The 23,947-nt window shown below is 39.8% G+C and overlaps 1 protein-coding gene across 1 annotated transcript in view; it reads right to left on the bottom strand.

Annotated features, from left to right (window-relative positions):
• The window catches only part of HAS2 (hyaluronan synthase 2), a 31,500-nt gene extending 29,804 nt beyond the window's left edge, over positions 1 to 1,696 (bottom strand). Inside the window, exon 1 of the mRNA XM_070802505.1 lies at positions 1,083 to 1,696. The gene's annotated coding sequence lies outside the window, so the exon portion shown is untranslated. The remainder of the gene's footprint in view (positions 1 to 1,082) is intronic.
• Positions 1,697 to 23,947: the final 22,251 nt, after the last annotated feature.

Genomic DNA, 23,947 nt, shown 5'->3' with positions numbered 1-23,947 from the left:
CGGGAACCAGCTTGACGAATTCCGCCCAAGGTGTTGATTATCCATCCCAACCTAGCCTCTGGCTCGCCTCCCATCTTTACCCCCGGCTCCCAGTGGACCCCCATGCCCCAACCCGAGGCTGGGCACTGGGGACGGCACCCCCAAAGACCCCACCCGACCGTGCCCCCCGCTGCAGCTGCGGAAAGAGGCGCCAGCGTGCCCGATGCCACGTCGGAATTGGCTCTCGGGACGACGCAGCTGCCTGCGCGCCACACAAGGTCCCCATGCACGCCCTGCCCCCGGGGGCTCGGCGGCCGACTGAAGGGATGCGCGCTCTCCTCCCGCTCGGGTCTCCCAGTGCCACTGCCTGGGTCGGGGACCCCTGGCCGTAGTGAGGCTTCCGGAGCCGGGCTGAGCCCAGATAGACCCACTCTGACACTTAAATGGGGGTGCAGAGAGTGCAAAGAGGGGGGGGGCAGGGGAAAAAAGGGGAGTGGCCGAGCGAGGCCGGTAGCCGCGCGGAGGTGACGAAGGACCCTCCCTCCCTGGGGCCAGAACTGGGACCCGCGATCGCTTTAACCCTTTGCATTCCAAGAAACAGGCTTCCGTCCCACTTAGAAGGAAAACGCGCTAGGCTGTTCACGGCTTTTCTCCCCACACAGAGTGTGGGAAAAAAGGGAGAGGTGATGAGAATGGAAGGGGGAAGGGGGCGGCAGTGGGGAATGCATTTTCCTTACACAGTGGAGATGCTTGTTTCCTAGCTCGGGAGCCCCTCGGCAGCTCCGGAAGATGTGGAATGGAAAAGTACATCCCGGGAAGTGCAGCCTTTCCCAGGCAAAGAGGTTACCTGTGTTCCCATAAAGGCAGCAGATTTCTGGCGAGCGCCGCAGAAATGGGACAAGCCCCAGGATAGGTTACTAAGCTTGCCAGGGATCTGAAATATCCCCTGATTTGCAGCCTGCTGGAAATGTTCAGACCTCAAACTTTTCTGTCGAACACGGACTTAAAATTGGGTTTAATTCTTAACGTGGGGTAATGACTTCCCCCTCCCTGGCCTATTCGAGGACCCTCACTGTTCACCGAATCGCGCCAGTGTAACGTACCTTGTTCAGCTCTTGGTCATAAAGTTGTCCTCAGCCTGTCTGTGTGGTCCTGAAGGGTCGGTGGCGGGCAGTTTCCAAAATTGAGGTAATAGGAGATCAGATGAATTTGAGACGACCGGCCAAGAAAAATAAAAAATTTAAAAACAACATTTAAAAAGGATGGGGGAGTCTCAAATGTTTAGGTCTCCCCCACTTAAAATAAAATCACTAGTATTTTTTAATATTTCCGTTGCACTTCAATCTTCTAACTCTTAAAAGAAAATGTTATCTGTGCTTTGAAAATAAATTAACTTTATTTTATTTTATGCTCTAGTTCCTTTCCCCTAATATCGGAAAGTCTCTGCTCTCTTTTTGTATTAAAGAGAAAAAAAAAAAAAAGCCTGGTGAAAACTCAGCAGAACCCAGGAAGCGTAGAATCAGGAGAATGTCTTTGGCTGGGGCTGGTTCAAGTCCCTGGTTCAATGGGCTGCTGGAAGCCAGGACTGGGTAATTCTTTCCAGACGTCTTGACTTCTCCTTCCTCGCGGTTGTTGCCTTTCTGCCTCCTCCAACTTAAGGGGGTCTTAACAAGTGAGCTGGTGGGTGTTTTAATAGGGCGGAGGAGGGAATAGGGGTGAGGGGAGTGGAGAAGGGAGGTGCGGACTGGGAAACCGGAGGGGAGGGAACTGGGAGCGCGGGCGGGCAGGCGGGAGGCGGGGAGGGGGAGAGGGCGAGAGAAATTGGCCATTCAAAGCTCTCTCTGAGCTAGAGGCCGGTTCTAAACGCCAATGAATTCAATTAACTTGATTGCAAACGTGTGCAGAGCAATGCTGTGCACACAGGCGGCCCACCACCTGAGTCCCTCCTTTCCTCCAGCGGAGGAGCAGGGAGGCCAGGCTGCGTAGACATCTCTGACTCTTCTGACTTACAGGGATTCCCACTTCGTGATGCACTGGCAGTTCTGTTTAAGTAATTTGCTTTAAGACCAAATGGTGCCCTTAGGCTAAGTAACGGCCCTGGGAAGGGAGAGCTGGGGTGTGTGTGTGTGTGTGTGTGTGTGTGTGTGTGTGTGTGTGTACACCTGGAGCCTCCGAAAGCCGGCTGAAACTCTTTAAAAAATCAGTGACTGGTCCCCCCACTGGTTAACCCTTTCTTCTCTCCAACTCAAAAGTTTCTGAGCTGATGTCAAGTGTCAAAACTCCTTTACATAGAAGTTTCGCCTTGGGTAGGCGAAAAAGTAGAAAAATAATTGTGTTTTTTCCTTAACCTGATCCCCTAACATTAAAATACGCCAGCAGCGAGCATTATAAGTAAAATATAACAAAATAAAAATCGTCCTCTAGAGAACTCCAGAATAGCGCGCTAAAAAAAAAAAAAAAAAAAAAAAACCCACGCCGTGTCTAAGGAAGCTGCGTAAATGGCTTTTGCTTCTTGAGAGACTTTTAAGAAGATAACAAGTCAAAATACTTATTTTTGCTTCGTGATGGCCTATTTGCATCTTTCTTCCAAGGACCCAAGGCTGGGGGTTAATTTTCTCCTTTCCTTTTCCCCCTTTCTTTATTTCGCTTTGGTCCTCGTCAAAAGCCTCCTGATGACTTCAAATGGACAGTAGGTGGCACTGTTTAGGAAAAAATGAAAGTGAGCTTACAATTTAACTATTTCGGTTTGGGGAGATTTCGCGGAAGTTATTATAGGATAAAAGAGATTTCTTTTTTCTTCCAACATTCTTCTGAGGTGTTGACTTGCTTCGAACTCGACTAGGCCTTGAAAACTAGGTTCTTGCTCCTTATCACGTATCTTGTACAATAATGAACAAGTCAAATCAGAAAAGTCAGTAACCTGGGAGCAATGCTTTTTCAACACGTGCCGCAAGATGTGGTGGTGGGGCAGAAAGCTGTGATTAGAGGTCAAGAATTTTACTGCCCTACCTGGTGTCAGCCAACACAGTCCCCAGGGGCCGACTTGCAAAGTACTATGCATTTCCGCCTATCCCCTCACCCCCACCCCCCACATACAGCGGTCACACCTCTGGCAAGTATTACCTTGGCCTGATGACTCCACAACGCTCCGGGGAAACCCACTTTCTAATTTTCTCCTGCAAACTTCGCAGCCTTCTGCCTTAGGTGGTCAACTCTTGAGAAACTGGCTTAAATTTCAGAGCCCAGTTTCATCTCACTGAATAAGAATTAGTGATTTGTAGTTGTATGGTTGTTTTTAAATGCTGAGTTATAGTTGAAAATATATTATCTAACGTAAGTATCCTTACACATAACTTGAATTAAACGGACTTAGGAGCAGGGTAGAAATTGTGGGATGTCAAGTATCTAGCTGTGGAACCCCACAGGAACAAAACCTCAGCTCTAAATTTCCATGAATATTATATGTAACACAGTGTTGTTGATTATTCCTTGGTAGCATTTAGCTTTTTCTGTGCTAAGAGTTCGAGCAATGAGAGCATTTAGTAAAATTGAGTTTCTTAAACAAAAATACACTTGTTATTTGTCCCCTTCTGCTTGTAATTCATGATTCATAAAGCAAAAGTAAAATGTCTCCTAACACTAGATGAATATAAAAGCTAATTATACATCCATGCATTTCTATCAGTCTCCCCTGAGCCTAACAACACTCCCCCCAAAAAGAGAGGGAAAAGGATAGCACAATTTAAAGTCAGAGGAGAAAGCTCCTTGAAGGCAGAATATTGTTAACAGATTTTCTTAGGGGATTCAGAATAAGAAAGACCTCACAAATCCCACTTTTGATGCAAGATCGCATGATATAGGATCCATTTGTATAATCCTGGAATCATATTTCACCTCTTTAGACCTTTATTTCCTAGCTGATCAGTGGAGAAAATACCTATATTACAGAGTTGTTATGAAGATAGAATGTACTAAGTTATATTGGCTTGGCCAAAAGGTTTGTTCAGATTTTTCTGCATGATGTTAGGGAAAAACTCGAACTTTTTGGCCAACCCAATGTTAGGAGATTAATGTGTTACCTCTCCTTTAGATAGAGCTTCTGAATGTAACCCAATGATTCTTAATATAACCAATCTGGGTAGTTAAAAAAAAAAAAAAAAAACTTTAGTACCCTTCTTCTTGCTTTCTATTCTTTATAAGCATTTCTATTCTTGATAAGCATTAACTAAAGTTTTATCCTATGCTTACTTATTGGACCTACTTCAGCTTTCTTCTGTCCCATCATTGACTCATAGATTAAATTCCTCTGGGTGCCCCTAGATATACCCCAACCATCACATTTAACTGAAATTCCTTTCTGAGTCCTAGGCCTGAATTACAGCTACTAGCCAAATAATACTGATTCATAAGCAACAAATTAAAAGACACGAAGTCCAGTTCACAAACAAGCTGTTGTTGTTAAGTCGCTCAGACGTATCCAACTGTTTGCCACCCCAAAGACTGCAGTATGCCAGGCTTCCCTGTCCTTCAGTATCTCCTGGTGTTTGCTCAAGCCCATGTCCATTGAGTGGGTGAAGCCATCCATCCATCCATCTCATTCTGGCCAACTGAATAACATTTGATAATTAATTTAAAATTTAGCTTTCTATTTTAAACATAAGCTGTTTGGACCAGAAAGTAACAGATATTTTCAGGTTTTGACATTCTAAGGCCAACTTCATACAACCTATATCTATTACATTTTCAACTATGCAAGATAATGTAGCAAAAAACCTTAGAAGCAGATTTACTAGAGTCAGTGATTTGTTACTGATCTCCTCCCTCTCACAACACAAAGTGTTTATATGTCTGAGAGACAAAATTTCCGAAACAAGGATTTTTTTTTTTTTAAACTCTACCATGAAGTGAGGTGAAACTCTACCATGGAGAGAAATCTGTATGCAGGTCAAGAAGCAACAGTTAGAACTGGACATGAAACAACAAAACTGGTTCCAAATCAAGAAAGAAGTAGGTCAAGGCTGTATGTTGTCACCATGCTTAGTTAACTTATATGCAGAATACATCATGAGAAATGCCAGGCTGGATGAAGCACAAGCTGGAATCAAAATTGCCAGGAGAAATATCAGTAACCTCAGATGCAGATGATACGACTCTTATGGCAGAAAGCAAAGAAGAACTAAAGAGCCTCTTGATGAAAGTGAAAGAGGAGAGTGAAAAAGTTGGCTTAAAACTCAACATTCAGAAAACTAAGATCATGTCATCCAGTCCCATCACTTCATGGCAAATAGATGGGAAAACAATGGAAACAATGAGACATTTTATATTCTTGGGCTCCAAAATCACTGCAGATGGTGACTGCAGCCATGAAATTAAAAGATGCTTGTTGCTTGGAAGAAAAGCTATGACCAACCTAGACAGCATATGAAAAAGCAGAAACATGGACCAACACAGGTCCATCTAGTCAAAGCTACGGTTTTTCCAGTGGTCATGTATGGATGTGAGAGTTGGACTGTGAAGAAAGCTGAGCACTGAAGAATTGATGCTTTTGAACTGTGGTGTTGGAGAAGGCTCTTGACAGTCCCTTGGACTGCAAGGAGATCTAGCCAGTCAAAACCTAAAGGAAATCACTCCTGTGTGTTCACTGGAAGAACTGATGCTGAAGCTGAAACTCCAATACTTTGGCTACTTGATGTGAAGAACTGACACATTGGAAAACACCCTGATGCTGGGAAAGATTGAAGGCCGGAGGAGAAGGGGACAATAGGGGATGAGATTTGAGTAAGCTCTGGGAGTTGGTGATTGACAGGAAAGCCTGGTGTGCTGCAGTCCATGGGATCACAAAGAGTTGGACACGATTGAGTGACCATGAAGTGGCTTGCAGGATCTTAGTTCCTCGACCAGGGATTGAACCCATGCCCTTGGCAGTGAAAGCACAGAGTCCTAACTAGGGGACCAGCAGGGAATTCCTCAGAAAAAGGATTGACTACCTTCATAATTCTCTGTATAAGAGAGTCTCAAACATTTTGGGGTAAAGGATCTCTGTATACTCTTAAAAGTATTGAGGCCTTCAACAAACGTGTCTATGTGGCTTATAGGCATCAATATTTAGCATGTTAGGAATAAAACCTGACACAACATTGCAGATCAACTATACTTGAATAAAATAAATTTTAAAAAAGAAAAGCTGACTGAAAGAGTTTAAAAAATATCAATTCATTTAAAGTACTGCACACAGTGACTGCTCAACTTAATATATTTTTGGGAAATGTGGTGTTGTAGTCCATGTTTTCAATTCTCTACTATCTGGTTTAATGAAAAAAAAAAAAAAGGATTCCCATATCTCCTTCATCATTCAATTGTTACTTGAATTAACGATTGACATTTTAAAACTCTGGCTTCAAACAGACGTGTAATTGGGAAATGGAGTATTTTAATAGCTTTTTTTAGAAGTTGTTTTTTTTTTTTTTGTAGCTTTTTTGTTGTTGTTGTTCTTTGATGCCAAGTCAAAACTTCAACAAAGAGTAATTTTTTAAAGATAAATTGCAAGGACTGCCCTGGTGGTCCTGTGGTTAAGAAAGTGTACCAGTCACTCAGTCATGTATGACTCTTTGCGACCCTATGGACTGTAGCCCATCAGGCTCCTCTGTCTATGGGATTTCCCAGGCAAGAATATGGAGTGGGTGGCCATTCCCTTCCCCAGAGGATCTTCTCAACCCAGGGATCAAACCCAGGTCTTCTGTATTGCAGGCAGCTTCTTTACCCACTGAGCCACCAGGGAAGCCCGACCACTTTCCAATGCAGAGGACAGGCTGGATCCCACATGCCTCAGGGCAATTATGTCTCAACTTGAGAGCCTGCAAATGGTAACTCTTTAGCCTTCAAGCCTTAGAGCTCATGCTCCGTAACAAAAGAAGCCCCCAGGCTGCAACTAGAGAAAGCCTGAACCTCAACAAAGACCTAGAGGAACCAAAAAAAAAAAGGTTTTAAATAAAGGTAAATGGCAATGTTGAATCTGAAACAACAGGAATGAACTTTGTGTACCCTGTCAAATTAAAATCTGCTGGTTTATCTTATACCGTAAATGCATCTTTTACAACCGTTAATGAATTTGTGATATCATGTTATCAGTCATTTATAAAATATCAGCTCACTAAATTATATAAATTTCCCAACTCTTGGTATATTTCATTATTCCATATTTTAAAAATCATAACCATTGAATCACCACCAACCTTCTCCAAAAAGTCGTCCACTATTGGGAAGCTGTCATGGTCATGGTGGCAAATAAAGTTTACTGAAATTCTAATATTCTTTCGAAAGCTCATACATTTTCGCTAGCATCAAATAATGTCAATCATTATCATCACAGTGGCAAGTTCACTTATTTTTTCAAAAAAATAAAGTATCTTCCAAAACACCCAAGTCTGAATAATAGTTTGCCTGTGAATTAGTCTTTCAGGTGAAAATGGTATACCAGGATAAAAGCAGCCCCCTCAGCTCACAGCTCAATCACAGCTTTTTCACCAAACATGGTAGCTTGGTGTTTCTTCACCAAGAATGTTAAAAAGACATACACTCAAAGATTGACATTTAATAAAATGAATAATTTTTTTTACTGTTTTATCAAGAACTTTCTTAAATATATATATATATATATATATTTTTTTTTTTTTTTTTTGGATGTGAACCATTTTTAAAGTCTTTATTGAATTTGCTGCAATTTTGCTTCTGTTTTATATTTTGGGGTGTTGGCCACAAGGCATGAGAGATCTTAGCTCTCCAACCAGGGAGCATGCCCTGCATTGAAATGTGAAGTACCAACCACTAGATCACCAGGGAAGTCCCTCAAGAACTTTCTTAATTTTTTTTTTTTTCTTTTTTTCCCGTGTGGGGAAAAGAATACAAAAACTGGTAGGACTGAGAATACAGTTTAAAGCCACTGCCTTGATTCATGCTAAGGTATAAGCAGCTTTATTCACCATTATTTTTGCACCATCAGTGTAAGTGTCAATGTAGTGAAAGATGCAGATAATTTCTTAGTCTTATTTTAAAAATAGTGTTGATCTTGCTGGTCCTCTGAAAGGGTCTTGCGGTACCCAAGCATCTACAGATTACACTTTGGAAAATGCCAGTTTACATTAAGCATAGCAAATATAGCAGTATATAAATCTGTGTGTTTCACTTTAAGAATATAGATAAATTTTCACTTTGAGAAGCGATCTACCAGTGGGAATATTAGGGGAAGCACACTGACTGAAACCGGCCCACCCTGGCCAGGCAACATAGTAACCATTTGTGTGAGTTGTTTTATGACAGGAGGTCCTGGTAAGGAACAGGGAACTGATAAACCACCACAAACTGGAAGAGTTGGGAAAAGATCAAAAGGAGACACTGCATGTCTGACCGCCTCCCAGAATCCTCGCTGGCATCCATCTTGGCACCACCAGGAAGGACTCTGAGTCAGAATGATTGACCAAAGACAACCCGGAAACTAGTCCCATCACCATAAAACCCAAGACTGGGAGAGCAATTCTCCTGGGTTTCCTCACTCTACTGCTCACCTCCCAGGCGCCCTTTCCAATAAAATCCCTTGCTTTGTCAGCACATGTGTCTCCTTGGACAATTCATTTCTGAATGTTAGACAAGAGCCCACTTTCAGGCCCTGGAAAGGGTCCTCTTTCCTGCAACAGTAAGAGAAATATTAATAGTAATTCTGTCATATGAAGCATGCCTATAGGAAACAGCAATGCCCAGAATGATATTTCAGAGAACAAGAAGGATTCAGAGAACCTCACAGACATGGAAAACTCTGACAATGCTGGCATATACATGTTAGACTTAGCATATTCCCTATGAGCCAAAGGGAATTAAAACAATATGTCTCAGCCTCATAAAAGGTAGTATTTTGTAAGATCCTGTATTGTGCAAAGATAGAAAAAGATTGTTCAGGAATTTAGTGAAAGTGTTAGTCATTCAGCCTGTCCCATGACCCCATGGACTATAGCCCTCGAATGGGCTTCTCTGCCCATGGAATTCTCCAGGCAAGAATACTGGAGTGGGTAACCATTTCCTTCTCCAGGGGATCTTTCCAACCCAAGGATAGAATTTTATCGTCTGAGCCACCTGGGAAGCCCATCAGGAATTTAGTTTTCTATTAATAGTTCCCAGTTTAGATAATGTGAAGAGGTTTCCAGTAGTTCATCGAAATTGGACTGCATATTTTTAATGTTAGTTCCAAAGCTGAACTCTTGAGGCTCCAGGATTAATTCAGATAAAAATTTGAAGGTAAGACCAAGTTTTTCACTTGTGGGTAGAGGGAGATATTGAAGCATCTATCAGACACCCAGGAAATCAGAATGAACAGATTAATTCACTAATATATAGAAGAAGATGCTTTAAATCTCATTATAGTTTTTGAAGATCTCACTGTATCAGGCAGAATGATAATTTTTCAGTTGTTGATAATTTTAAATTAGATTTTGAGTATTATTAAAGCTGTGCATTAAAGATTACCCAAAAGAAAGAAAAGGAACAAAACTCCCTTTCCTCATCAGATACGCTGTTTATAATCTTCTTTCAATATCCCTTTCCATGGATAAGGAAACTAGCTTTAAAATATTATGTGGCTTAGTCTAAAAGATTACTCAAAAGTACCTGAGACGAATGACTGTGATTTGATTGGCATCACAATACCCAAATACAGCCATCTGAATGAATTATTGAAAAAGAAAAAAAAGAGAAAACCTTATATTTTAAAACTTTATCTTAAAGCAGCAAATATATGAGAGCTTTGCTTTCATGTTATTGGACTATTTAAATTTAAAGAATTATCCCCTGGCTCATATGGGATTCAGATTAGAGGGGGACAGAGTTGTTTCATGTAACCTAAATGACATTTTTATTACTTGCATTTTCTGGCCCAGATTACAGAAAAGGACAGAACTGTTTATTCCCCATTTAAATACCAACAGCTCCATCAGTAAGGGTTTATATTTTACATGACAAAACAATAAAAGCAGAAAGAGCTAGTTGAGGGGAAGTCTAAATCTAACTGTCCTTTGATATTTTAATAGTCTTAATTGTAATGACTAAGGAGATTTTGAAATGGAAGTGCTCACAAGCAATTGCTAATAGTTGTAATTGTGAAAATATAGCTACATTGTTTAACTTATCTTCTTTGAATATTGGGTGGCATTTCACCTTTTTCCTGAAAAGCTTAATAAGATTTCCAGCTTTAAAAAAATCTTAAAGATATACTTAATTTCTGGAAACCAATATATTTCTTATTAAAGGGGGTAGTTAAAAGTCTTCTAGGTAGAGGAAATTTCTTTTTATATATAATTAAGGGGAAAAAAATGACTCTGTTCTCAGAAAAGTGAATATATGCTCAAAAATGTCCATACAATTTCAAGGGGTTCACCGACTGCTTTCCCCCAGATCTGTTCAAGGGCAAATTAAAAATTTCCTTGTCCAACAGGAGTGTTGTTAGGTCTTTGTAAATACTATAATACCCTAAACCTTTAATTCTTTAGCATCTATATCATATACTTAAAAGTTTTTTGAAAGGACAAAGGGGTAAAAAACTAAACAAGCCTTTTACTTTCTCTAGTGATTCACAGTAATTTTTTTTCATGCATCAATTTAGGGAAGGTAAAATTTCAAATTAAGGAAATCAGACATTTGGGAGAAAGTCATCCAAAGGGAATAGGAAAGTGGAAATAGAAGATTTTTTAAAAATACATCATTTGCCTTTCCTTGGGAATTGAAATCTGATTCTATACTTTTTTATACTTTTAAGAGAACAACAGCAACAATAACAAAAGTCCAAATTCAAATTCAAGCTTTTGAGGTAAGAAGACTGCCTTCTATCTAGCGCAAGTGGCTGAAATTATTAGGAGGAAAATGTTGAAACAATTCAGTAAAGTGAGACTTCCTACCTTTGTCCGAGCGAGGTGTAAGCTCCAAATCCCGATTAGCAGAATTATCATTCCAAAGGTAACTGCAGGCTGGTACTGCACTCTCTGTCCTACAAAATGCCATTAAGAAATGTGACATCTTGCATTGCCTTAGTCACATCCTGCATACCTTGGACTTAAGTATAACTTGAAGATGAAAGCAGGCCATTGTCATGCTAGTCAAAGGAGTTACATTCTCCTGGCTTTAGGAGCGATCTCTCCCATAGCACTGCTTTCCAGTATTTTAAAAGTTCAAAGTTCAACCCAGATCCATGTGGATCTGAGAACTTAGTATGGAGGGGTGCCATCTATTTAACTATGCTTAAGCTAAGAAACTAGAACGTATTTTGACTTGTCTCTTGTAGACAGCACCTGTTATTTGTTCAGACTGAATTTGCCAGGCTTCTAATGAAGCAATTAGGGAAGTTTCCTCATTGTTTATTTTGAAAAGCCAGGTGGTTTCATGAATCGGAGGTGACAAGTGACTTAGACTTCTCAAAGTATGGACTGAGGGCAGCCTCCATTGCAGTAACCTGGCTGCTTTTAAAAATACAGATATGTCCATGTCCAAACTCCAGACCCAGTTCACCAGAGTTTATAGTGGTGAATCCTAAGAATTAGGGCTCCCCAAGTGGCACAGTGGTAAGGAACCCACCTGACAATGCAGGGGACACAAGAGACAGGGGTTCGATCCCTGGGTTGGGAAGATTGCCTGAACTAGGAAATGGCAAATCACTCCAGTATTCTTGCCTGGAAAATTCCCATGGACAGAGGAGCCTGCCAGGCTCCTACAGTCCAAGGGGTCACAAAGATTTGGACATGACTAAGCGACTGAACACGCACACCCTGAGAATCTATTTTGAAAGCTTCCTTGGGTAATTCTTATGTACTTTGAAGCTTGGGAACTTCTGCTTTATGAGTTTTCTTGGGCTTTTTACACATAGCTCTTTAAAATTCAGTTTTTGGTCTTAACTGTACTTGGGAATGGAGAAGGAAATGGCAACCCACTCCAGTATTCATGCCTGGAAAATCCCATGGACTGAGGAGCCTGGTGGGCTACAATCCATGGGGTCGCAAAGAGTCGGACACGACTGAGCGACTTTTGTGTTCTGTGTACTTGGGAAACAAAAGTGCAAAAACTTTTGCAAAATGCAAGCAAATTGTGAATACCAAAGAATTTCTTCAATGGCAACCCACTCCAGAATTCTTGCCTGGAAAATCCCAGGGACGGGGAGCCTGGTGGGCTGCCGTCTATGGGGTCGCACAGAGTAGAACACGACTGAAGCGACTTAGCAGCAGTAGCAGCAGCAGCAGCAGCATGATTTTCTTGAACATGATAAGGTTTGTATAATCAGTAAGTTTTCACTGGTGTATTAACCTAGTGATTTCTACTACAAGTGAGGCAATATCACATATAGATCTGAGGGCTCTTGGACTAGAACTATGTGTTTTTGGCACCCACGCAGCTACTACCTGTGTGGTCTTGGGCAAATTGCTTATCTCTCTAAGGTCTCAGTTTCTTTCTTTATGTAAAATGGGGAGATTACTAAAACCTTACCTTAGAAGCTCATGTTGAAAGTAAATAAAATTATCCCCATAACACTCTGATACCCTGTTAATCACTCAGTTGTGTCCAACTCTTTGCAACCTTATGGACCGTAGCCCACCAGGATCCTCTGTCCATGGGATGCTCCAGGCAAGAATACTGGAGTGGGTTGCCATTCCCTTCTGCAGGGGAATCTTCCTGACCCAGGGATCAAATCCAGGTCTCCTGCATTGCAGGCAGATTCTGATAATTGTGTGATAAATGTTAACCATAATTACTGGTGTTGTTGAAAAGAAAGTGCTTAAGAACTTTTTCCTCCGTTGTCATAGAGATGTTCAATTTCTCTTCTTCAGGTTAAGACTTTCTGCTACTGTACTTCTAGAATATGCTCAGAGTTCAAAAATTTAAAAAGCTGGTCAAATCTTTTTGAAGATGTAAAAGCTACAGATTTGGATTTTAATTCTTAAAGAAAATCCTTTTAAAGTACTCATTGAATACCAGCCATAAGTATATAGTTCAGAAGGTATATGACTATTCACTGAGTTTACCTAAATTATAAAAAGCCCTAGGTTGAAGAATTAAAAGCCAAATTTAAAATACTTCTTTGAAAGAGTCGAATGTTCTTTTTTTGCATAATGTATTTACCCAAGGAAGCTTACTTAGATGGAGCATCTGGTTTTCAGCACATTCTTGCTTTACACCTATATTTCCAGCTGAAAAGCTCTGAGGTGAAGAAAGGTCAAATGAATTTCCCCACGTCACACACAATGAGTCAGTGATTCAGGCCAGATTGAATCAAGGAGTTTCTTTGGTAGGAGTGTCCAAAAATAAATAGTTAACTGAAAATAAATCTTCATACCTCTGTTTTTAGAGCAAAGAGAAGGGATATATTTGTTATTTTTCACATCTTTATTTAATTTAAATTCCTAAATAAAATAAAACATATTTCTAAATATAACAACTTGAGCATGACTTCCCAACTCTCTTCCAAATAACTGAATTTAGGCTGTTTACTGACTACATTGAATTGGAAATATAACAATTCTGTCTAAGAAATTCTGGCCAATTTGTCATCTGTCTGTCATCTCTCCTCATTTGGAATCATTGTGTTCGTTGTTACCGACTATTCGTTCATCAAAAGTTGATTGAGTATCTACTACGGGCCATCTGAGGCAGGAGATGGATGGGCCCCAGGCTGAACAGTTAATCCCCTGTGGTCAGAAACTCCATAATAGCAGAAACACCAGAAAATCAGGATGATGCAGGAGGCTGGGCCCTGCCCAGATAAGAGATGAAAGAATATATATTCCTCATTCTCAAACTCAAGGATGCCTCCCTGACTACAGATATGCAGAAAGGCTCCTTGGAGGTCAAAAGAAAAGGGGCATCACCTCATAGTAAGTGATGCTGAGGCAAGCGGTAGATGACTCCCTCCCTGCCCAGGTAAAGTGAGTGGACATTCACTCCCTGTAGACTGACAGTCCATGACAAGAATAGCAGGACAATTAAGGGAAGAGGCTAGGCCCTGCCCAGACGACAAATTTCTCATTCTCAAAGTCAGGAGACCTCCCCAACCACACATGTGCAGACAAGCTTCTGGGAGGTCAAAGGGAAGTGATGCCAAGAGAGGCTCATCACCCACAGTCCTTTGCAGTAGAATTCATCTTGGCTAAGAGAAGCATGAGCACACGTGGGAGGATCCTGAGATACATCGAATACAGACTGTGAATCAGAAAAGTCAAAATGATTGGCCAAAGGAAACCCAGAAGAAATGCCCCATAAATATAATTCAAACTACCATTAGGGCGAGACTGTTCCTCTCTGAACCCACCTTTGTGTATGGCCACATGCACTGCGCTCTTTTCCTCCTAATAAACACATAACCACTTTTTCTTTCTATGTGGGAATTCATTTGTACACAGTTGACAGGCCAGGGCCTTGCCACTGACCCCTGTCCCTGGTGGTCTAGTGGCTAGAATTCAGTGCTCTACTTCTGGCTGCCTGACCTCAGTCTCTGGCTGGGAATTGAAACCCTGCTTCAAAGTGCTGCAAGCTGAGGCCACCTGTGATCTCATCTACCCTGACCACTAACCTTCACAGGACTCCACACAAGTATTAACAGAGGCTCACATGACACACGTCTAAATGCTTAATATTGATGAATTAAGTGGGCAAAGTATTCAATAAAATTAGTTCTTCTTCCTACCTTGAAAAGGTACCCTTGTACAAACTTGCAAGGCCTGTTTCAAATTTAGAGTTCTTAATGCCTCAGCATTTTGTGCCAGAAACACAGTCTGAAAACTCACTACCAGCCACCATCCACCTGGTGCCAGTGAACTGCCTCTGGTCTGACAACCATTTGTTTTTTCCCCACTCCTGGCTATATCCTATCATGTGATGGGCAGTGCAGACATGCATTGACTATACCAGTTTACACATTCAAGCACATGCATCATTCCCCAAATCAGGCACCCGTTGCACCATTCTTTTGACCTCTGACCTCCAATTCCAGGGTAGAAGCTTATGCTGGCCCTGAAAATAGGCTTAGTACCAGGGTCCTTCATGCCTGGGTGTCAGGGTAGTACTTCCAGGCACCGCACCAGGACATCCATGAGGAGAAATTGCTCAGCGGTATAATCTGAGCATATCCTTCTTCTATTGTACAATATCACCACTTTCCATTGTCAACTCAGCATAGGTCCAGTGCTTCAGTCTGATGTTGCCTTGAACATTCCAACCTGACAGCAAAACTTTCCATGTAAAGGACACTGGGTTAAACGACTTACAGCACTTTTCCATCTCAATACCTTAGTCTGTTTGTCCTTTCTGCTCTCACCTTGGTCCAAGTGTAAAAATTCTTATTATCTCTCCCTCCTCTTAATTTTTTTTTGGCTGCACCGGGTCTTATTGCAACATGCAGGTTCTTTGTTGTGGCATGCGGGGTGTTAGTTTGTGGCATGTGGGATCTAGCTCCCTGACTAGGGATCGAACGTGGGCCCCCTGCATTGGGAGTGCTGAGTCTTATCTGTGCCTATCTTTCATATCATACTTTTCCCTTTATAATTTTATCGTTAGGCTTCCTTGGTGGCTCAGTGGTAAAGAATCCACCTGCCAATGCAAAAGACTTAAGAGACGCAGGTTCAATCCCTGGGTAGGGAAGATCCCCTGGAAAAGGAAATGGCAACCCACTTCAGTATTCTTGTCTGGGAAATCCCACGGATAGAGGAGCCTGGAAGGCTGCAGTCCATGGAGTGACAGAAGAAATGATTTAGCAACTAAACAATTTTATAGTTATGTTTATATATACAATCTTTCCTAATTTTGGTTGTGGAAGCTTTGAAGACTAGTCTCATGCCATTTATTTACTTTCAATTCTTTGAAGATAGTTTTATTGGTTTTGTAGAATCTTGTTTATTCATTGTAAATAAGCTACACCATAAAAGAGTTCAAAAGGAGTAAAAACTCAGAAATGGTGCCAGTTTTTTTCATGTAGACACATGAATCCATGTACAGAAGTTACACAAAAAGGAGCACTTACTTTTTGCAACTCTTCTTCGTTTAACTATTTTTTGTGTATTCAGTTAATGATTTAGAGATCTACATAGTCCTTTTTAATGACTGCGTATGATTCTATACTAGTAATATTTGGGAATATATCTAACCAATCTTTCTTACTTGATAGTTTATTCTGTTCTTTATTATCTGTTATGAAAGCACTGAAGACATGGCCTTCATTTAAGATCTTTTCAGGTATGTACAAAAAATAAAAAAGTGAAGGCGCTCAGTCGTGTCAGACTCTTTACCCCGTGGACTGTAGCCTACCAGGCTCCCCAATCCACGAAATTCTCCAGGCAAGAATACTGGAGTGGGTTGCCATTTCCTTCTCCAGGGGATCTTCCCGACCCAGGGATCAAACCTGGGTCTTCCGCATTCCAGGCAGACGCTTTACTGTCTGAGCCACCAGGTACAAGTGACCCCTTATGATATATTCTTAAAACTAATGTTTCCATATAATACCAAAGGAATTGTTTCATTCACTTTTATATCTCTTGGAGCACTGGGTACAAAGCCTTAAAAGCAACAGATATTTCATAAATATTGACTGAATGCATTCAAGAGTAAATTCATGATTGGTTAATTAATATCTATTTACATAACTAATCTAATACAGTATTGTGATTAGATGTTCTGGAAGGAGCCAATCCAGAGCTATGCTACCTTTTTACACAGAAAAAAATTTCAAAAAAAGAAATAGTAAGGCATGAAATAAATAGAGTGAGAGATATTTGGAGTGAACATTACAAGTGTTTATTTGTTCTTCCTTCCCAGCAACGCTATGAGAAGCTGAAACTAATATCATTGCATCCATTTTGCAGAGGAAGCATTTTACCATTAAGACAAATTATTGACCTGAGGCCACGGCATTTACAGTAAGGAGGAGCCTCACATTTTTTCTTGCCACCTCCAGCCCCCTCGCCATGTTTTCTTAAATATGCCACTCTGACTTTTAGCTAAATAACGGTTTTCCACCATTGCATCTTAATAAAGAACTCTGAGTCAAGAACTGGTTTCTTAGAATAGCTGTTTGTACGGAGGATCCTCTTTTACCAGGAAACACAAACTGGAGAAGACTAACAAACTTTGTTTCTTCAGTGACCTCTAACTGACCAGTTACACCTGAGCATGACTAGGCATTTTACTCAAAAACCTGCTTTGCCTTTTTTCCAGCTGGTGAAGACTGCAAGTTTGTTGAAAATTTTATACCTTGTTTAGATGAGGAAGGAATGTGCCCTGCTGACTTAAACGCATGTAGTTCGCTTTAGAACTACCCCATTTTTTGATTAATCCTTAGCAACAAGCATACTGCCTGGACCATGATAGACTGACATACATACATATATACATATATATACATATACATATACATATACATATATATGTACTTCCCCAGTGGCTCAGCAGTAAAGAATCCTGCAATGCAGGAGGCCCAGGAGTTGTGGGTTCAGTCCCTGGATTGTGAAGACCCCCTGAAGGAGGGCATGGCAACCCACTCCAGTATTCTTGCCTGGAGAATCCCATGAACTGAGGAGCCTGGCAGGCTACAGTCCAGAGTCCTGAAGCGTGGGACACAACTAAAGCAAATTAGCACACATGCACACATATTAATTTCCATATATATATATATGCAGAAAGGAAGAGGAGGGAGAGAGTCTAATATCTTCTACAAAGCATTCATCTTTAGCAATGGCTGTTATTGGCTTATTTTTATTTTGATAGATAAAATTTTAATCATCCCTAAGCCTCTACAAGTGACTGATCCAATAAATCAGCTTTCAAATGTTCTTTGTTCGTCTTCCTTTCTCCAAATGCTCCTATTTATATTTTGAAATAGGGGACCCAATCTGAAATTTATATTTTGAAATAGGGGACCCAATCTGAAAGGCTAAGACTTTTTTTTTTTTTATTCTTGAAATGAAAACATTTAAGATGAGTGGGAGAAAATAATTATATTTAAAAAATTATTTAAACAAATAGGCATAAATTGTGCTTAGTCTAACTTTTACAAATATTTGTTTCCTTTGTAGAGACAAGCTTAAAAATGTTTTCTATCACTATAAAAATATAATCAAGCTGAAATAATTATCCATTCATCCTCTCACCCAGACATATTATTTTCAGTGAATTGACCACATGGTGAAGATTTATTGTTGTTGTATTTTAGTCACTAAGTCATGTCCGACTCTTTGTGACCCCAACAACTGCAACATGCCAGGCTTCCCTGTCCTTCGCTGTCTCCTGGAGCTTGCTTAAACTCATGTCCATTGAGTTAGTGATGCTATCTAACCATCTCATTCTCTGCCTCTTCCTTCTCCTCTTGCCTTCAATCTTTCCCATCATTAGGGTCCTTTCCAATGAGCTGGCTTGTCGCATCAGGTTTCAATTTTAAATATTATAAACAGTTATTCACTTAATATATATCATAGAATTCGTGCAAATTTGAGTTTGGGAGAAAAAAGTAGTGTTGATCCCTATAGCTAACATAAATAGTATGTTCTATAGAATAATAGTGAAAGTTATTGGCATATTGTATGATAGCTAGAACACATAAAACTAGAGATAAAAATAAGTCCAATTATAACAAAAGAAAAGTGAAAGTGTTAGCCACTCAGTTGCGTCCAACTCTTTGCGACCCCATGGACTGTAGCTCACCAGGTTCCTCTCCTCATGGGATTCTCCAGGCAAGAGCACTGGAATGGATTGCCATTCCCTTCTTCAGGGGATCTTCCTGATCCAGAGATTGAACCTAGGTCTCCTGCATTGCAGGCAGATTCTTTACCATCTGAACCACTGAAGAATGTAATAAATATAAATACACATATTAAGCTTACCTGGAAAAGACAGATTTCCATTCTATCACACACATATACACACATACAAAAGATTTTACTATTTTCCCCCTAAATAGACAAATTTTCACCAAAAAGAAAGCCAAGCCAAAAAAAGAAATTTAGAGGGAACTAGCAGAAATTTGGAAGTGATGAATGAGACACAGAAAATGAAAGATAATTTAAGTTGCTACTTTATTCTACTACTCCTAAATTGTAGGCACATTTCTTACATTTTTTATTTGTTATTCATTTTGGCAATTAGAAATATGCTTTTTCGTCTCTTAGATGTCTAAATTTATAAAATAGTAGTAGTAGTAGAATAAAGTAACAACTGGTAGGATTGTAAGAATATGCGGATTGGGATTTCCTTGGTAGTTCAGTGAATAAGACTCTGCATTCCCAATGCAAGGACGCTGGGTTTGATTCCCAAACAAGGACTTAGATCCCACATACCACAACCCAGAGTTTGCATGCCACAACTAAAGACCAGGTACAGCCAAATAAATAAATACATTTTTTTTCTTTAGAAAAGAAAATATGGATTAATCTAAATTAATAGCTATACTTCTAAAAATTTCTTTCATGATTATTTAGATATGTCTTTTTTTCTAATGTAAAAGTATAGAACTATACACTTCCCTCTCATCAATGTTTTAACTATATCCTATAGTTTTGTTATACTAAATTTTTATTTTCATTCTGTTAAGTGTACTTTTGATTTACCTTGAAAGTTCCTCTTTGACCCATGGATTATTTCAAAGTGTGTTGCTTAGTTTTTACACATTTGGTGATTTTCTTCCCTTTGTGTTAACAATTTCTAGTTTTAAGTTCACTGTGGTCAGAAAACATCCTCTGTATGACCTTATTTCTTTTACATTTTTTGTTTTGAGATTTGTTTTATGGACATAATGTGGGCCATTTAGGAATGTGTTCTGTGGGTACTTGAAAAGAATATAGTCTGCTTTTGGTGGGTGGAATGTTCCATAAATGTTGATTGGATTCTGTTGGTTGATGTCATCAGTGCTATTAATTTCATGATTTTCTGCTGCTGCTGCTGCTGCTGCTAAGTCGCTTCAGTCGTGTCCGACTCTGTGCGACCCCAAAGACGGCAGCCCACCAGGCTCCCCCATCCCTGGGATTCTCCAGGCAAGAACACTGGAGTGGGTTGCCATTTCCTTCTCCAATGCATGAAAGTGAAAAGTGAAAGTGAAGTTGCTCAGTTGTGTCCAACTCTTAGCAACCCCATGGACTGCAGCAGCCTACCAGGCTCCTCTGTCCATGGGATTTTCCAGGCAAAAGTACTGGAGTAGGGTGCTATTGCCTTCTCCCATGATTTTCTAGTTGGTACGTATTTCAACAATTCTTGAAAGATGTTGAAGTTTCTAACTAAAATTGTGAATAATTCTATTCTCCTTTCAATTCTATTAATTTTCCCCTCACAGAATTTAAAGCTCTATTGTTTAATACATGTACATTTAGGAGTACCGTGTTTTCTTATCTATCTTTTAGTATAGATATCTATCTATAGATATAGATATCTATAGATCACTATCTTTTAGTGATATTTCTGTTGCTTTGAAAGCTACCATAACTGATATTAATATAACCACTCTCACTTTGCTTTCCATTTACATGATATATCTTTTTTTATTCATTTACTTCTAACCTGCTTATCAGAGAAGGTGATGGCACCCCATTCCAGTACTCTTGCTTGGAAAATCCCATGGATGGAGGAGCCTGGTAGGCTGCAGTCTATGGGGTTGTGAAGAGTTGGACACGACTGAGCGACTTCACTTTCCCTTTTCACTTTCCTGCATTGGAGAAGGAAATGGCAACCCACTCCAGCGTTCTTGCCTGGAGAATCCTAGGGACGGGGGAGCCTGGTGGGCTGCCGTCTATGGGGTTGCACAGAGTCAGGCACGACTGAAGCTACTTAGCAGCAGCAGCAAAAGCAACCTGCTTATATCATTATATTTGAAGTGAGTATCTCATAGACTACATATACTTTCATCATGTTTTTTTTATCTACTCTGCTTATCTGCATCTTGTGATTGGTATATTTAGAATATTTACATTTAAAGTTATTATTGGGAGGGGGGTTCAGGATTGGGAACACATGTACACCCGTGGTGGATTCATGTTGATGTATGGCAAAACCAATACAATATTGTAAAGTAATTAGCCTCCAATTAAAATAAATAAATTAATTTAAATTTAAAAAAAGTTATTATTGGTATGTTAGCACTTAAGCCTGCCATTTAAATATTTGTTTTCTGCCTCTTCTGTTTAAATATTTCTTTTTCCTACTCTTTCTTATGGCTTGCTAAAACATCAAAAAAAAATTCCATTTTGTTTCTTCTACAGTTTTTTTCACTGTATCCTTTTATATAATTTTTTAAAGGGTTGCTCTAGGTACTACATTGGGTTTCCCTGGTGGCTCAATCAGTAAAGAATCTGCTTGCAATGCAGGAGACCTGGGTTCGATCCCTGAGTTGGGAAGATCCCCTGGAGAAGGGCATGGCAACCCACTCCAGCGTTCGTCCCTGGAGAAACTCCATGGACAGAGGAGCCTGGCAGGCTGCAATCCATGAGGTCACAAAGAATTGGACATGACTAAGCGACTAAGAACAGCACAACACTGGTACTACAATATATATATAATTTAACACAGAAAACTGGTGTTGAGATGTTTATTAGCTTGAATGAAATTTTAAAACTTTATTTCCCTTTGTGTTTCCTTAAATTCTATTTTTATAATTGTTCTAAACATTTCCTCTTCACAAATATTAGATTTGTGACAGTCCCACTGATTCATAGGGCTCTGTTAATCTTTTTTTATCCACTATGTATATTCTTTCTGTTTTTCAAAAACAGACCTTTCAAGGTCTTTTTTTTTTTTTCTTGCCTTGCATATAATTTCCAAAATTTTATCTTGGTATATACTTAGTAGAAGGAATAGGGGAAAACATATCTATTCCATCTTTTTAAAAATAGAAGCTTATTCCATCTTTTCAGAAGTAGAAGCTTACTCCATTTTTGATAGTTATTATTATGATTACTTAGTTTAGTAAATTATACAAGAAAGCAATGTGTTTGGGGGATTAATTGATCTGTAAAACTAAAATTGATTGAAATAATTGTTATCAAACTAGGTATGGATGAGAAGAAATATTGAAGGTTTCTGAATTGAGATTTGAGTTTCAAATGTTTCCAGAGTTCTCACTCCATTCTAAGAAAACCAGAATCAGAAATCATAGCAATTCCATTACTGGCATGGCTTATAAAGGTTAGATGGCACAAATTAGTTGATATGTACTTCACTCCCTCTTAAATGCCATAACTGTACATCAAAAGACTGACAAATTAATGTGCATTTATATGCAAACCTAAAATATAATATTTATGATTATTTTTAATACTCTAACTTTTGAAATCTTTATTGGGAAGGATAAGAGAGATAAGCATACTGCTTGAATTTGATTTCCTACTTTTAAATATACTCTTTCCAATTAGCTGGATTAGAAATTTTAAGTTGTTTCTTAGAAGGCTTAATTTTGTTCTTTGATTTTTTTTTGTACAAGACCTAGATTATTACTGACTGAACTCTAAACGGCTTTGACAGTAACAGAAAAATCTACCTGAAGAGCAGTTCTAATTTAATCTCAAGCTTTTATAACTTATTTTTTAAAGTACGTATTTTATAAAATTCCATCTTTACTATGCATGTACATACACACACATTCAAACATGAATATGCTTCATAAAACAAAGCTAGCTATATCCTTGCACCTGCAACTTCTGGGTGGCAATAACTTGAATTAAATTGAAACTCCTGTGATGGAGATGTTAATTTCTCTATTCTCTTTGGATAGTGGAACAGATGCTATCCTAAACTTCAAAGGGATTTGACTACTTTCTGAGTTTCGTTAATGAACAACAACTTTTCACAGCCCGGGTTTAAAAAAAAACTAACAAAATATACAAAGGAGAAAGATCACTGAAGAATTCATCAGCCTTTTCCTTCTGAAATATTTTTTAGGGGTAGAAAGGAAGTCAAACTCAAAACATTTGATCTTTCCCAGGAAACTGAAATGCACTGTATTTATTGCTTTTCAAATCTGACAGTTCATCCTGTGGCCTCCTGCGTGCAGAAGTTACTTCGGTGGTGTCCAACCCCATAGACTGTAGCGTGCCAGGCTCCTCTGTCCATGGGATTCTCCAAGCAAGAATTCTGAAGTGAGTTGCCATATCCTCTTTCAGCGGATCTTCCCAATCCAGAGATCCAATCCATGTCTCAGGTCTCCTGCATTAGCAGGCAGGTTCTTTACCACTAGCACCACCTAGGCCTGTAACCTCACATCATGGTAAACCACCCAGTCCTACCAGGAGGAGATGGGCTTTGGGAAATAATTGTTAAAGAACTTGATTTTTAAGAGAGAGAGAGAGCACAATTGGTGGTAAGTATTTTCATTTTTGTCCTTCACTGGACTTCCCTGGTGGCTCAGATGGTAAAGAGTCTGCCTGCAATGCAGGAGATCCAGGTTTGATTCCTGGGTTGGGAAGATCCCCTGGAGGACATGGCAACTCACTTCAGTATCCTTGCCTGGAGAATTCCAGGGACAGAGGAGCCTGGTGGGCTATAGTCCATGGGGTCACACTGAGTAACTATCACTTTCACTTTTTTTTCACTTTGATTTAAAAAGAGAGAGAGAACCCAATTGGTGATAAATATTTTCATTTTTGTTCTTTGCTGTTTAGCTCAGGTAATGCACTGCTGTGTGGCCAGGAGACTTGGTTCTAGGACCTTCTGTGTTGTTAACTGGTATAAGATAACAGATAATGATGGATTCTGACAGTTTATTTCTTATGAATCAGGTAGTGACCTTAGCATTTTGTGGTTGTTGTCATTTAGTCACTAAGTGTATCTGACTCTTTGTGACTCCGTGGACTGTAGCCCACCAGGCTCCTCTGTCCATGGGATTTCCCAGGCAAAAACACTGGAGTGGGCTGCCATTTCCTTCTCTAGGGATCTTCTCAGCCTAGGGATTGATCCTGCATCTTCTGCTCGGCAATCACAT

Source organism: Bos indicus, chromosome 14 (assembly GCF_029378745.1).
Source record: "Bos indicus isolate NIAB-ARS_2022 breed Sahiwal x Tharparkar chromosome 14, NIAB-ARS_B.indTharparkar_mat_pri_1.0, whole genome shotgun sequence".
Classification (NCBI taxonomy): domain Eukaryota; kingdom Metazoa; phylum Chordata; class Mammalia; order Artiodactyla; family Bovidae; genus Bos; species Bos indicus.
The sequence above is the reverse complement of the archived record's forward strand: the minus strand, read 5'-3'. Positions and strand labels throughout refer to the sequence as shown.